The sequence below is a fragment of the Pezoporus wallicus genome, unplaced genomic scaffold (genome assembly GCF_028554395.1).
Source record: "Pezoporus wallicus isolate ANWC-B61680 ecotype Strahan unplaced genomic scaffold, APGP_CSIRO_Pwel_v1 contig_6566, whole genome shotgun sequence".
NCBI lineage: Eukaryota > Metazoa > Chordata > Aves > Psittaciformes > Psittacidae > Pezoporus > Pezoporus wallicus.
Genome location: NW_026638763.1, coordinates 394,657 through 411,726, shown reverse-complemented (window position 1 = coordinate 411,726; position 17,070 = coordinate 394,657).

Below are 17,070 nucleotides of genomic sequence, written 5' to 3'. Positions count from 1 at the left end.
TTCACTTGAGAAAGGCTATTTTGTGTTTGCTGTGTCTCCATCAGTAACTTATCAATAATGTTACAGTAGTAGAACAATACTATAACTTGGCAGGAAACACTTATTAGCCAATACATTTCCTCAAAACTACAAAAGTTCCCTTTTTCCATGTTGGAACAACCCCCTATTGTGACTTTTTTCATTCCATGACAAGCAGCAAAGGCAGGGAAGACCTTGCTGGAGGTTCATAGCAGGGCCAATTAGGTGAAGAGCTTTCAGCTTGGGTCTTTCTTCTCCCTTCCATACCTCATTCAAGTTGTGAGCCAGAAGTCTGTCTGCCCAATGAAATATTACCATTTGGATGGCCCAGGAAAGATGACCTGGCTGTACTCCCATTGAGTTAGTCCAATAATATGGCTCTGACATCTTCTCTGGAGAAAGAATCACACATGTAGGAACAGGCAGCCATTCAGACATGTAAAAGGAAACACAAAGCTAGGCATTCTCCTTGAAAACTCAGGTTAAAAAAGAGAAATTTGCCTCCCAGCTAAGCCTTTAACTTGTAGCGTATCCCACAGTCTTCCCCAGCTATCTAAAGGGCAGAACTTCTAATGAGGTCATTTGGGAATGCATAGTTAGAATATTTTTTAATCTCTGTGCTTAAAAGTAGATTTGTTTTCTTAACAAGTGCTCTTTCATCAACCTGATGTGCAACATCCATAAAGACTGACCTATTTTCAAACCCAATTTGAGTCGATCAGAGTCTCTATACAAGTTAGATCAAGTAATCTTCCAAAATATAGTTAACAGAAGTAAGATAAACAGCATCTCCCAAGTCTTTGGAAAGTATGATGCATCTCTGGTTTATGCACTTATTTCCCTCTAAAGAGATTACAACACAGAATGAATAGTTAATATGGATTCTTAACCAATATATTACTCAGTTTGTTTGAAAGGTTCATTTTCTATTATGATGTATCCTGCTGACAAATTTCAAGTAGGCAGAATTCAGGAATGTTTTTGGGAGTTAGGAAAGGGTAAACGTGTGTCCTTTCTGTGCATCCAAGAGTCTGGATATTTTCATTCTGCCCAGCTTTATTAAAGGAGAAAAAAACCACTGACAAACACCACCACCAAAACACAAAAAACCAGCACCAAAACCCAACATCAACAATAAAACTAAACAAAAAACCCACCCCAAAAATCCCACTGCAACACACATGGGACACTGTATTAAAAACCCCAAAGAAACAACAAAAAAACCTTAGTAGGAAAAACACACTGAAAACCCCAACCCCTCCTATTCCAAGAATATCAAGACTGTTAATAAGTGGCAACATTAAACAAGAAGATTATTATTATTAACAGAAATGTCATCTTCTTGGCTCATATGGACCTTATTTACCATGTAGTATCTACATTAAGTGTAGCATAGACATTAGGCATCCTGAGAAATGTGAACAAGGTGACACTGGGTAGAACTGGAGAACTTTGTGTTGTCTCCTTTCTTTCACTAAATTCTGAATGTTATTACTGATGCTTTGTATTAAACAGATAAAGAGAATAAAATTCTCAGTGCTAGACACCAAGACTCACCATGAAACAGCTAAGGCATTCTTAACTTCCTCACATTAAGATTCAGAGCAGAGTAGGAAATGGTGAAGAACCTACAGACAGCATAAAGACTTTTTTGCCTTTACAAACATAACTGAGAACCAAGAGTTAAGTTTTCTACTCTATTTCACCAGACAGTCGTTATCATTAGTTTTGGCATGGCTCCTTCCCACAACTTTACTTTTTCCAATAAATAAATATATTTTACCACAGTGCTGTCACTGTATTTATCATATCACTAGGATGTACCACTTCAAAATTAAATAGAAAGCAACTGTAAATAAAGCTACAATTATAACAAGAGCTCCTAGCACTTACTTAGGTCCTTTAGACCCTGGTCTGAAACCCACCTCAGTAATGAGAGTCTTAAGGAACCTTAAGCTTCATCTTCTGGAGCACAGTGTCAGTATCAGTTGTGGTAGTGCAATGTCAACCATAGAATCATAGAATAGTTAGGGTTAGAAAGGACCTTAACATCACCTAGTTCCAGCCCCCCTGCCATGGGCAGGGACACCTCACACTAAAACCATGTTAGAGAATTAAATATTCCCATCACTTCCCATAATGAATCCTCACAGTAATTAACCACTTTCAATACTATTTATCCGTGTTCACTCTGGAGAGAGAAAAGAACTTGCTATTGTTTAATAGAAGCTATGGATCAAGACCAGATTTTTCTACAATTATTTCATATTGTCTTTAATTTTTTGAGGTTTTAGCTTATAAGCATCTGAGATGCTGGGAATTAGGTATGACCTATATGAACTATACCATATATACCATATATGAGTTAGATATAGTCTTGCTCAGCCTACTTTGCATTAACTTTGTACACCAGTTTCACTGCACAGCCATCTTCAACGTTGCCCTCCAAAATGCACCTTACAAAGTGTCCAGTTTTCATCAGTTCACACTGAATTAGCATCCTACTTTCCACCCTACACCTTAAAACTCATCCTTCCTCTTAAAAAAAAACACCCAACCAACAAATTCCTGTGTGAAAATCTCCACAGAAGAATTCTACTATCAGCAAGCTTCTACATGAAAACCTCCAGCATAATTCCCTACCATCAACACATTCTTATCAGACAACTTCACATTACCACAAAGATTCCCACTCGAAAAACATCTGGAAACAACGCTCCACTGTCCCAATAAAAGCTAACCCAACCCCAATGCTGAGTGCAAACTTAAAACCAGGAGCACACTGTGATTATGTTGGCATGTGTTAACGCAGAGCTGGGTTTGAAAGCTGCCAGTTGTGTGCCTTACAGCTTCACATGGCATTCGGTATAACATCAGTATTTGCACTATATCAGCATTTGTGGCTCCTACCAGAACTTCTGCTTGCATTACAAGCCTGTAGACCCATACCCCAAGCAGAGAAATGTCCCTGCGCATCTGAAAAGGTGCAAGTAACATGCAAATTCAGCATATTCAGAACTTCATAGCCACAGTCGCAAAAATTATCATCATCATCATCATGAAATTAGAGCAAAACCGTCAGTTCACCCTGTTAAGGTTCCCTGGCTCTGGTGCTCACACACAGACCCTCCAACACTGAATACTGCTCTCACTGCAGAAGGTGAGAATTGCAGAAATATAGTTAAAAAAACATAACCACTCCATGATTCTATGAAAAAACCCAAACCAAACAAGAAGTGACACAGCTGTGAGCCAAACCTGATGCTGTTTTACGAGACTAGAACTGGCAGTAATTTCTGGGTCACTTTCAGGAACAACATTTGCAAGCTTGATAAAACATTTATAGCTTCTCTAGCAGAGGATTCTCATTCCTACAGACCTTTACCACTGATGAAAGCACATGGCCCAAACACACCATCATAAAGCAAACAAAAAAACCCTAATCAGTATACTCCATTCTAAGGTACTCACTTTTTGTTACTGCAGGAGGCAAAACACAGCTGTGCCCTAACAGCTTCATTTTACCAAACTCTATAACGACTTTCCCCTTTTTCTTTCCCTGAACTACTGGGAGGGCCAGTAATGGGCCACAGCTTGTGGCATTTAATTTTATGCTGCTTCTGGCATAACAGGGCAGCTGCAGCCCTTGCTTCACTTTGGGCACAATTTAATTAGCTCTGATGCTTTGGGTGTAATTACAGCTTACAGTTGATTTTTCTGTTTTTTTTTAAGGAATTATTAACAAACAACAAATTCTCTCTCACTGTGAAAGGAGATGTGAATATTAAAGTTGTTTAGTCTGGAGAAGTTGTTTAGTCTGGAGAAGTTGTTTAGTCTAGCTTGGGGGACACCTTATTGCTCTCTACAAGAAGGGTGGAGCCAGGAGGTGCCTGGTCTCTTCTCCCAAGAAACAAGTGATGGGACAAGAAGAATCAGCCTCAAGCTGCACCAGAGGAAGTTTAGACTGGAGACTAGGAAAAATTTCTTCGCTGAAAGGGCTGTCAAGCATTGGAACAGGCTGTCCAGGGTCGTGGTAGAATTCCATCCCTGGAGGTATTTATAAGAAGTGTAGATGCCCTTAGTGACATGGTTTAGTGGTGGACTTGGTAGTCCTGGGGGAACAGTTGGACTTGATAATCTTAAAGATCTTTTCCAGCCTAGTTGATTTTGTGGTTCATTAAAAAGGGTACACTGGTAACCTAAAGAAAGCTTATACTTCAGGAAGATACTGCTCATCATCATATGATGCTATGCAGGCAAATATCCCTGGTAAGCTCACTGGGGCTTGTCCCTTCCTTGGGGAATGGTGCAAGCAGTAAGACACAAGCCTAGAGGCCCACAGTGTAGATACAGAGTTGGAGTTTTCTATATCCCTTTGGTTTACAGGCTTGCCAGACAAGGAAATGCACAGTACTGGTCATAACTTTAAAAAATCATGCTTGTAATTTTCAAGAGAGCCTGAAAATACTGAAAAATAGCATTTCAGTGGCTCTGTTATCATTGTAGAGGTATGGAAAACACTTCCCATGCTAATAATGCTCACCATTCAAAGCACTTTGCTATTTAACTGAGAATTTCAAGTATGCTCAAGATACTGCAGCCTAAACCTCTTCCTTTAGGCAGAGCTGACTGCTATCTCTGAGGACACATCCTTCTGTGATTAAATATATCAGTGTACAGGAAAACCTCCCACCTTGTTACTGCTCTGGCTTTTGTGAATGGAGCAGAAAACGCTGTTTGCCTACCCTGAAGTCACAAAGCCCCATTGTGTGGCATGGATAAATGAAACTCTTGAGAGGGAATGAGCTGTTTCTTATTTTACTGACAGCTGCTAAGAGTCCCAGTTAACAGCACAATGCTGGCACAAGCTAGCACACATCCTAAAATCCACATTATAATAAAAATTTGAAATGAATATTGTAGCAAAATGCTGTCTTACATTTTTAATACATGTAAGCTGTCTTACATTTTTAATACATGTAAGCTAAAAAAAAAGTGTTGTTTTTTTTTTCTTTCTGAGGCAAATTGTTAATTAATAATCACTAAAATTAATACTTACATTAATAAATAGCACTGAACCTTGAGGTTCCTAAATAGGCATCTGGGAAGCCACTGTTTGAAATACCTATTTCCAGGCTGCCAGTCCATTTGGGAGACAGTGGGTGAAGTTTGCCAACCAGAAAGCTCACCTCCACACAGAAAAAGTGTGCAGTTTATTGGCATTTCAATGTAATGCTCTCTCATTATCCAATTATACTTTATTTTGAGACAATCTTCCGTGACAATAGTTCATTGTGAAAACTTCACTGCCTGGACACACTTCCATTTGGTCAACATTTTTGCTAGAAGTGATAGAATCATTTAGGTTAGAAGGGACCTTTAATATCATAAATGATTGTAGATATTGTAAAAACAGGATTAGGAAAAAAAAATCTCTTCTCTTTATACGGAGACTTGTTAGCATGTGGCCTTTTCAGATGCAAGCAGTTCCATTGTGATAAACTGGCATTAACATCTAACAACACTACTAGCTTCTGCTTCTGTTTTTCACTTTGGATGCCCATCAAAGTGATATTACTGATTTGAAACAGCACTGCCTCATTTTGAGGCTGGTAGCTATGTTATGTTAGGCATTTTTTGTCGTATCACATCATTACCACAGAAATCAATTTTTAAAAAAATCATATTTTTTACATGATAAATCCAGTCTTCATCATGAAGGTATAGTCCTCATCAGAGTTCAGCTGCTTTACACTTCCAGATACCACTTTTGAACTGTGTGAGATCTTTCTTCTTCATTCAAAGTGACATTCAGCTAATATTTATTAACTTTTCCACTGAAAACAGAAACTCTTCACTTGCAGACACTGCAAACTTTATATATACGTATGTATGCATAAAAGACCCTGCATGTATATAGCTTAAAGCTTGATTCCCTGTTACTCCAGTTTTACATTTGCCTTCATTTTGCTCAGCATCCAGCAAATTCAAAGGAAGCCAAAGAAAACCAGTAATACTTGTATCAAGATTTTAATTTTTTTATTTAATTTATCCAACCTTTTTGCCATGAAATGAACCATTGTACCTGTGGGCAACGTACAACCCAAAGCAGCTTTAACAGTCTGTAACATGTCATGTGGGAATGTAATAAACTTTTTTACTTACCCAGGTAAGCAATACCGCAGAGACATATGCATTGATTTAATATATATCCTTAATACCTGGCACAGCAATGGTAACTCCTGTTAGATTTCTGCCTTGGTTAAACAAGCAGGCAGACATGAGATTCCTAAGATGAGCCTTCAGGTCGTGCAGCAGAATGTAAGGAGACAGTTTAACTCTCTAGCAAGTGATTTTCCATTCTTGGCACCAGGCACTGTTCCAGGAATAACCCTGTGGTTTCTCCCCAGAATCTTTGCAAAGATGTGCATCTTTTGGTGATTCACAAGCTAGTTTTTTCCTGGATTTTGCTGCCTGCAGGGTTATGAAGGCATTTTCCTAATTGGTTCTCTGGCATCCTTGGGAGAGACAGCAGGTAGCCCACAACTAAGTTTGTGTAGCTTAAGACGATAGTTTTAGCTGTCTGTTTTGCTTTGGTTAGCATTGACTTTGCAATGGCCAAGCACAGAAAGCCTGCAAGATGGAAATGGCTTAGCAGTAGAGGAGCAGGCATGCATATGGATAAGACTAACTAGGATATTTCAGAAGTATTGCAGGGTCCTACTAAACCTCGTATTCTTTAGATCCAGCTCATTGCATAAGACAAACCCCAACACATCATTAGCTGGATGCACCAGTCAAAAAGTCAACTAGAATTCATTAAGTTCTGCTATTTAAAACTAGCTTTCTTATTTAAATGAGATAGGTCAGCACACATTTGTTCGGATTGCTCCATTAGTTTCCTATAAAACTACAACTGCTACAACTAAATTTTGAATGTAGGTTGGTATTTGACTGTAAAGTCCTTGATGCTGAAGGTGTCACTTTAACTGTGCCTGGTACTACAGGATGTTGTCTGGGGTCCACTGCAAGGTAAGTAAGGGGTTTGATAAATAAATTTCTTCTCTATATTAGTTTGACACCTGAATGTGGAAAAAGACAAACAGTTCATAGTAAAGAGATCTGGAAATAGGGAGATCATTTCCTTCTTCCAGCAGAGGCTGTGCTCATACTTTAACTGCTTTCTTATGGAAGCTTCTTGGACCCCTGCCAGTGGTTTATTAAGGGTATTAGGACTTCTGGCAACAGTCCTTGCAGAATCTAAGTGAAGTCTGAGGCAGTGAGGTTTGGCTGTAGTGCCAGTGTTGATTATCTTGTTGACTTACTTTGCCTTCCTGGAAAGGAGCATGATACAGTGAGACACTGATGTAATAAACCCCTACCTTATTATGGCTGGGATTTTATCCCACCCAGAGCTCACTGCCATTTATCTTCAAGTTGCCTGCATAGTGCATCACTCATGCTAAGTGATTCTGCCCCGAGATATATATCCACCTCTTTCCCAACTCCCTTAGTCCCCCAGCCATCAGCTTTTGTGAGCCTTGAAGTCCCAAAGGAGACCTGTGCTAAACATTAACCCTTCCCTTTCCACAAAACATAAAACCCAACAACTTTACCGCATGTCAAAGTCCTTATAAAACACACACCTGACATACAGCAGCACTGGGGCCAGTTTTGGATGTGCTTCAATGATGAAACTTACTTTTTATTACACATCAGTGTAAGTAATAGATTGGCAAAATTCAAACTAACCTCACAGGTCTGAATCTGATTTGTTGGAGTTGCACACATCCCTGGGTTAATGTATTACCATGTAATTTCTTACCCCAGTTTCAGACTGGGCTACACCATTTCAAGCCACATCACAATTTTCTTCTATTTTCAAAAAAGCATGTTTTCCAAAATTAATGGACTTTTCATCTGAAAGATATGCTTTACTCTCAAAGCTCTGTGGCTAATACATAGAGCTTTCACAGAATGATTCACAGTTTGTTCTTTAACTGACTGTTGGAGATAGGTCTTTAAAGGTTTTGCATAATTTTTTTGTCTAAAAAGCTAAAATCTATCCTCAAAAGTATGGAATTTAAGGGGATTTTAACCTGAACCATGTAACTTACAACAACATGAAGCGAATCTACATCAGTTGTGTTTATAGGTGGAAGTGTCTTCCACATACCACCAAAGCATATCAAATAACCCGTTATGAAACAGTTTCAGAATCAGCCACAGTCCAAATAAACATTCTTAGAATATGATCAGCTTAAGCTGTTTAAAATACTGGGCATGTGGAAGTCATCAAACACTGACATCAGATGGAAATCAAGCTTCTCTTCTGAAAGAGCGAAACACAGGGTAGGTCTTAGTGTAAGATCAGCAACTTTTCTGGGCTGTTTCCTGCTCTGAAATGATTTAGAAAATGCTTTTAAAAAGCGTCATAGACATCCAGAAGGGTTCTATAAAGTGTTGTCAAACTGTTTGTATCATTTTGTCACATACTAGGGTGGCTACTTTAAAAAGAACAATGCAAATAGGAAAAACCCCCACTGTCAAACAGAAATCAGCCCTAAAACATACATGAGACTCAACAGAATAGGTCAGCATGGAAAGCCCACTACAAGCATGCCAGCAGACCCCAAAGGACCTCTCTAGCATTTTGCTGGACAGAATACCTGGCAAAAGCATGTCTTTGACAATGATGCACATTTCTCTTCCTGCAGAAATTTAATTAGATGTGTTTTCCATGAGTGACAATGTGATATTTGAGGATACCTGTGGATAATAGAAGCAGTGAATACCCTTTACAGGCATACCCTGCATCTCTTAAGAAGCTGTAAGGGGAAGAAATTTAGAAACATTTGGGACATAAAAATATTTGTAATAAATTAGTTTAAGGTGATTAGAAACACAACAGTGATGATGACCTCCTCTGTAGCGTCTGATGCTCAATGATACGATTCCTTTGATGCCCATGCAAAAAGTCCACTGCGGGATGATTTTTTTCCTAATCAGAAAAGTGAAAGGAAATATTTATTCATCTTCTTAATGGCAACACACAAAAACCTCTTAGTTGAGTTACAGAGGAAGGCAATATGCCCTTCAGCTCTTCTAGAAGATAGTATGCTACCAGGCTTTTCCTCCGAGCCACAGATGATATTCCGAGCCTGAGGACATGCCTGCCTCTGCCTCCCTGACACATTTGTGCCATTCAGCTCCATTCAGTGCAGCATTTACTGGGCTGAACAACATTGGAAAGACAGGACATCACACAGCAGAAGTGGATTTATATATCTAGTCCCCAGCTTTATTAGTCCCCTCCCCACCACATCCTCCTTCACCCTGGCTTGCAGATGAAGCCTGGGGTGTTACTCCTGCAGCTGTTAATGGCCATGAGCAGAGCAGAGGAGCAGAAGCCAGGATCCAGCTGTGGGTTGCAGCTGTGCAGGGCAGAGGAGGATTCCTGTGTGGCCTAGGAATAACCATAGAGGGAATTGCCCAGGAGAGGATGAGAGGTGCAATATGGAAGATGCATTGCTGAAAAAAAATGTAGTGGAGCACATGGAACTAAGGGGAGAGATATGAAGTGCTGGTGGAGGGTAGGGATGGCAAAAAAGGAGAGGGAAAACTGCTTCAAAGCCTGCAATGCTTTGGTGAACAGTGCATTAAGAGATCCCCAAGGGGTTGAATGAGATCCTTGACTGGGGAGGGAGCACCAACTAAGAGCAGTGACAGGGAAAGCGGTTTGTTAAATAGGTTTTCCATGAACATACCAGCAAAGACAGAAATAACCTGACATTTACCTTCTCAGCCTTCCAGGAACAAAGTACTCTGAAATCCAGCTGAAGGCAGAGATATGTCTCCTGTCTCCTCTGGATGGCAAATCTGTTAGCAAAGATGTGTATCTTTCTTCTAGCACATGGAGGCTATGAATTAATTCTCCATGGTTGATTCAACCCTCTAACTCTGCAAAAATGCCTGCGCTAAAACTAAGAATTTCCTTGCTCCCAGGCAGAAAAGGTTAACTCCTTCCTTGCTGAAACTGCAACCTTTAAAAACCAACATTGAGTTTCAGATAGATTCAGGCCAATCAGCAGGAGCAGAAAAAAAGCTTTGGACAGACTTTAAAGCATGTGTTGAATTTGATTTTTGGAACAGAGGAGTTCTTCAAAGTTACTTGCTGGTTACACAGAATGCTGCAGGACTTGGTATCACTTGTAAACTATTCTACAGCAGTAGGGGAGGAAGAGTTTCCTCTGTAATAGAGGGTGGTTTCAGACATGCCCAAGTGGTGGCTCAAACAAGCAACAAATTCCATCCTTTTTTTCTTGCAAATGCCTGAAATCACATAGGATGCCCAACTGTCTTGTGTGGCTGATGCTTGGATATTTCCCATTATTTCTATTCATCCCATTCACAGATCACTGGAGAAACTTCCTCCTATCTGACAAGTGGTGCCTGAAGAAAACAAATGAACTCTCCTGGAGCCAAACATCTGACTGGTCTCAGAAGGACAGGGAATGGCAAGAAAACCCCTACCTCCAAGCACATGGGCTGGCACAGTAAAGCAGTGTGAAACCTATTCACCATTGGGTTCATCCTGCATATTCTCCAGGAGCCCTCACAAAGCCTTAATTACAAACGTAAATCTAAATTCTCAAAAAGATGGGGAAGCAAATCATGAGGAAGGACATCAAAAGTGGAAAAGAATTTTAGCTTAAGGGAGACAAACAGCCTTCTGGGAATTAACAGAGACTTTACAGTGGATAAGAGAGGGTTACCCGGGATTCAACATGAAAAGTCAAGGATTAAAGGACTTTGAGTTAACCTTTTTTCAGGAATGTGGGCATCAGCACTTGCTTCTCATTTATTGTGTGATTTTAAGTAGGGAAGGACCAAAAGCCTGACCTTCAGGGCCATTTAAGGTAAACCAGCACGTTTTGGCTGTACATGGAAGGCGTGAGAACATTTTGGGCTCCAGCTGATGCCAGGCGGTTGTCACAGCAGCCACGTGCTGGATGGATGGGAACTTCTCTGCAGCAGAACTTGTAGCCTGAAGAGCCTCCCCAACCCCATCCAGAGCTGGCCCTCCTGACAGCTGCAGATGCATAGTGACATTAAACAAGAATGAATGTGCTAAAACCATGGATTGAAATTCAACCGGCAAACGCTAGCTTTTTTTTTTTTTTTTTTTTTTTTTGTCTTTTTTCTTTTTCCTTAGTGGTATGTTAAGAACATCCTGTGCTGTGTTTTGTACTGGAGAAGAAACTGTCCATGCTGAGCAATGGTACTCAGTACTTACTCATCAGCTGAAAGGCTTCTTCTCACACTGTGGTATTTAAGGCTGCCCAATACTTCTAATAACACCCAGCTCTCCATTGCCAAGATGTAAGCCCTGAGCTGAAATATTTAGCAACTGAATAGCTGCACAGACTGAAACATTAAATATCATCTGGTTTTGGGCTGGGGTTGTTTTGTTTTGCTCTGGTTTCAGACACAGTCATTTCCAGGGGCAAAGCTAGGGAAGAATGCTTTGTCCACCCACACAGGCAAGGAGAAGCCAGACCTCTCTCAGCAGCTCCAGCACTTTCATTCCTTTGCAGTCTGGAGTGGGGGGAGAAATCTGACATTAAATCCTGAGGGCTGCCGCAAGGTCAGTGATATACCAAGAGCTGCTGAGCATTTTTGTTTAAATTCTCCAAAGATCAAGCAGATTTCCCTGTAACTGATACACTTTCAAACCACCTTGAAAGGAGACAGAAGGCAATGGAAGGAAGCAAATGTCCCTGGTATGCATCAGCCTGCGGCAGGAGGCTTGACTCCAGCCGCAGGGATGGGGGACAATGAACGGAAGAAAGGGAGATAAGCAGCCAGGAAACAGCAGGGAAGAGTGAGTCAGAAAGACACACAGTGCAGAAAGGGAGAGGTGAGAGAGGAAAAGCAAGACCAGCATCCAGCGGTGAACAGGAGGGAAGCCCACATCAGAGAGGAAGCCCTCAGGAAACATTGGATAGGATGTAGGAGCAAGGCTGCTGGGATAAAGGCTCCAGGAGGCCAGGGGGAGCAGGAAAACAACACTGGGAAAGGGGAGCAGAGGGACTAGAAGCTTCTCTGTGTAGTCCCTGGAGCATGGGATGGAGAAGCCTGGTTATCCCTTCACTCAGACAAACAACCTCCCAGAAGGAAAAGCTGGAACAAGCCGGGATTATGGATGGAAGACCTGCTGACCAGTGTCCATTTAGGGATACTCAGTCTGGGACAAATAAAAATAGGTGGTGCAGATTTGCCTGTCTCAGCAAAGAAAGGGCCATAAGAAGTCACACCACCTGAGCCAGAAATGGGTCCATACTGAGGACAAAGATGTTCAGTCTTTCCACTGGACCATATAGGATCACATAACCAAAATCTCTCCAAGTCTCCTATTTTAAACCCTAGATAGCCACACACAAATCTTTGTATGGGGAGGACAGATTTGCTATGTTAAGTGTTCAACATTTAGGAAGTCCTAATGTTAGAGCTGTTGATGGTTTGTGCATTCAGTCCCACTATATTCACTTGTGATGGCATGATGCTGTCTTACAGTAACATTATCTCATCTGTGGAAACCTGAATTTTTTAACTACTCGGCACCTCCTGAGGCTGCTGAAAACCCACCCATTGCACAGCATTTTGGTGGCATTCTCAGTGGCAAAATTACTCACAGGAATGAACAACTTTATCTTCCGTGAGAAATTATCATCCAGAAAGCTAAACTGAAACCCCCAGAAATACCCCATAGCTGCAGGGACCCAGTTTGAGGCAGAATGTTTCAGAGTCTCACATTTTTACTGCATTTCACATATAGGATGTGGAAGGTTACTCCTTTATTCTTGCAAGCATATGGCATCTTCTGCCCAGGAATGGAGATGTGGTGCATCACTTGCCGTTCACAGTGCATTGCTTGGGAAAGGTGCTCAAGAGCAGAGCCACATCTCACCCCCGTCTCCCTTCAGTATCGCCCATTAAAGTGAGTGAGGTGGCAGCTGACTGGCCTGAAGCACCATATCTGCCAGCACAGGATTACTCTAAATGAATAATCTCTCCTGCACGACAAGGCTTATTTGGGCCTTGTGTAGGCATTAAGAGCTGCTCTGTGAAGTAGTTATTCGGTTTTCCATGACCAACCTTGGATTGCAACGGCGGGTTTAGTTGGTGCTGACATGGAGTCTTTCCCCTGGGTTTTACTGCATAACCTGGGCTCATTCATAGGGAATTGCTGAGGGAGTCATTCAGCCTCAGAATTTCCTATGTCCTCACCTGCCCTATTTCATAACCATAGAGAAGCTGCCCATCAAAATAGCTACGGCTCCTAACGTGGTGCGGCTGATTCTGCATCTATAACATTCCACCAGGATGAGCTGAAAAATCGGGGTGTACTTTACGTCCAGGAAGAATTGTGCAAGGCAGCTCCAGGTTTGGAGCATGGGCTGATGCTCTTCAGAGGTTAGGAAGTATGGAAAGAACTAGACACTGATTAATCCAGCGCTCAGGGGAGTGGGGTTGCCATCCCCAGGGTGACGGGTCAGAGGGGCTATCAACTGCTGCAGACGATGCGGTTACAAACAGCTTTCTGGATGTGTTACTATTTGGTGTTGTCCTTGTTAATACTCTGATGCAGTAACCATTCAGGAATGCATCTTATGCATTATCTCTATTCTATATCCTCAGGAAAGGGCAACTGTATTGCAGGGATGGTATCACTTTGTTCTTCTTCTGTTCATTCATTTTATGTTGAAGGCTTGCAAAGCACCGGTGTGAAGAAAAAGGTAGACATGGCTTATATGCAGCAGGACAGCAATTGTCACCAGAGCCTGCATCTACCCGTGCTTCAGCATCACTGTCCAAAGGAAATAATAATCAAGTAACCTGTACCATATGACGGTGAGAATGAAAATCCCCCTATATGGATTACAAAGCTCTCTCCTGCGGGACAGGGAGCTGTTGTACTGTCATACAGATGAAGCAAAGGACTTCTTTTAAGTTACACAGCAGCACTGCCAGAGTGGGAAGAAAAGCCCGGCATCCCAAGTCTATGTGCTCCACAGACTATCAGGACTGCACTGTGAGCAGACATGACCAGCTGACATGAAATTTATTTCATGTGAGGGAAGAGAAACAGCTAATAGCCAGTAAATCTCTCCCATACAGCTGGATTTAAGTGTCACCAGCTGTATTACTTCCACAGTGCATAATATTCATTTATTCATTCATTCTTACTATGTCGTTGACTTACCTGCCTAATTTATAATATACAAACCCTTTAAGGAGTGGATTTTGGTATCTTACAGGACAGCAGCAATGAGCAGGGGAACCAGACAATGGCACTGGCAGCCCTGCAGAGATGAGGACCCTTGCAGCCTGCTTTTTTCCAGCAGGCACTGGATTCACCCAGGGTGTAACTCAGAGCATACATATTTCATCCCATCATCAATGTTATGTTTGACTAACACTTTTCTCAAGCTTGATACACTAGAATCTTATAGCCCTCCCCAATTCCAGCTGAGTTCTATTACATGAGCTGTTTGATATCCTCCCTTTAAAACTGCTGACATCCTTCCCTTGCCCTCGCTCCCTGTCCCTTCCCCAGGGATGTTGATCTTGCATTTTTCTCTGAACAAAGGCTTTCTGAAAGCAGGAGCACCCCCGGCTGCCTCCTGATACTGGCTCCCCCTGCAACCCTGCTCAACTGAATTGTGCTCTTCTCATTAGCATCAATGTAAAAGTTGTTCTCACCCTATAGACTCTGCTTATTATTGGCTTTAACAGAAGGAATTGTACACCTAAATAACAACACCCAGGCTGAAATCAAGTTCTGTTGTTTCCTTCCTATTGCTAACATGTCCAGAGCAGATTTATTAAAACCAGGAGTCAACCCCTGGAGAAGCTAGAGACATTGCCTGTGAATACACAACTTTGGTGTTTGTTCCTCCTGCCTCCTCCTCTGCTGAGCTGCCTTCTGATAAGCAACTTGCCAGGGTAATTATCCACAGAGATTTTAAGCTGCATGTTTTTCTCTCTCTGGGCTAATATAACCCAGATGTGGGAAAGGCATGGTTTTAATCAGTCCTTCCATACATCCCATGACACTTGGTCACATGTGCACGTGTAGGTATTTGCATCACCCAGTAAAATAACTAGATTGTACACAATTAACAAGCTGGCTGTCACATACCATTTAGTTTGCCCTTCTTTTTTAGGAGTTTAGTACTGCCTTTGAACAAATTAGTTCTGCAATGAAACAAGTAAATACTCCTAATGATTATACAGTACTCTTTCCATAGCTACAAAAGTTTTTCTAATAGATTGACTATGACCTTCAAGTAGTTTCACTGCAGGTAAAAAGGGAAGGTTAAAAGCTATATAAACGTATACAGACAACATATAAGAGCTTGGGAAACAGGTAAACCAGCGTTCTTCCAGCACTTGGACAGTCATTTAAGGGAGACACACTGTCAGAGCCCATATTAGAAGTGCTCTATAACCATCCAGGGTCTTTTTTTCCCGAAGCCAGTGATGAAGCCAGACTCTACGGAGAACAGAGCCCTGCATGAACTGCAGGGTCACTTACTAGCACCACACTGAACAGCACAGGAATGACAGCTGCTTCTCTTCCCTGGTAACACCCATGGCCAGATGATGTTTTGGCAGGTTTGCTCCCAGACGACTCCTCCTCCAGTACAAATACTCTCAATATCAAACTCAGATCCAGAAAGTTAAAGGAATCAGCTCAATACACATGGGTTCACATGGATTCCCATGGATTCCCAGCCATTCCAGCACTTGCTGCATGGGAAACCCCTACACGTAACAGCCCCAGACAAGATGTTCCTCACCCACCATCCATCTCAGGCGACTGCTGCCAAGACCTTGACCTTACAGAAGTGAATGCATCTCAGCAAGCTACCCTTACCTCTTCAACTGCTCCCTTAGCTGAGGGAAGAGTCAGGTAACCAAGCCTCCTGGCTGACATAGTGCAGAGAGGAGCAAACCCACCACTAGCACCACTGCTGTCCTTCAGAGGAAGCCACATCACCCTCTCCTCCTCACTGGGGATGCAAAAGACCAGCAGTCAGTGACATCAAAAACACCTGCTTCATCTTCTGGTCAGCAGCTTGTTGATCACATGAAGAACGGGCACGAGTTTCAGCCTAGCAAATAAAACATTAAGGACTTGCAGATGATCAGAAACCAGTTCACATCAGGAGATAAAGTAGATCTATTTCTTTCCTTTAACCCTAGCAAGGGGAAAAAAAATATGAAGCAAGAGTATTTTACTTTAAGAGAGGACTGAAGTAGATTCTGAATGGGAAGCAGGACCTTTACAAATAATTTGAGTAAAACATTACCTGTTAGCAGAAACTGATGTGCCTTGAGTGCACGACTGGGGTGACAGAGAGGGGAGGCAAAAAGCAAAGCTCAGCACAACTTGGGGAAGATAAAAAGGATAACATTTACACCATAGACTCCAATTCTAAATTAGGTCTTGGGTCGAGAATTGAGTCTTGACCTAAAACCTAATTAAGCGAGATGTAAAATAACAACCTGCTTTCTTCAGAAGGATCAGAAAATGGGGACAGGAGGACAGCAGTAAACAAGATTAATCAGAAGTTTGGTTTTCTTGGCTTTTTGTACAGCAGATTTTCCTTCTCTCATTAAATGTCTGCTATTCACTGATTTCTCAAAAAGAGAATAACTAAGTCCAAAGCTCAATAATTAAATATCCTTGACTATTGGCTTCATAGGACTTGCTGCTTCAGGGATGATCCTGACCTTGCCATGCCTACTGTGACCATCACAGGCCTGCTTGCTGCTAGTGTGGCTGGAAAACAAAGGAACCAGGAAAGAGAGCAGATGAAAACAGAAACACCAAGCCACAAAGCTCAAGATGCATCACAATGATGTTTCTAAATGCCAATAGCTTTGTTGTTGTTGTTTAAATAATTTTCATTCTTCTAATTCAGCTTCTGCTTTGAAGTCCTTCTGCTGCTTCCAAGCCAGCTTGTTGCAGCACCCTAAGCA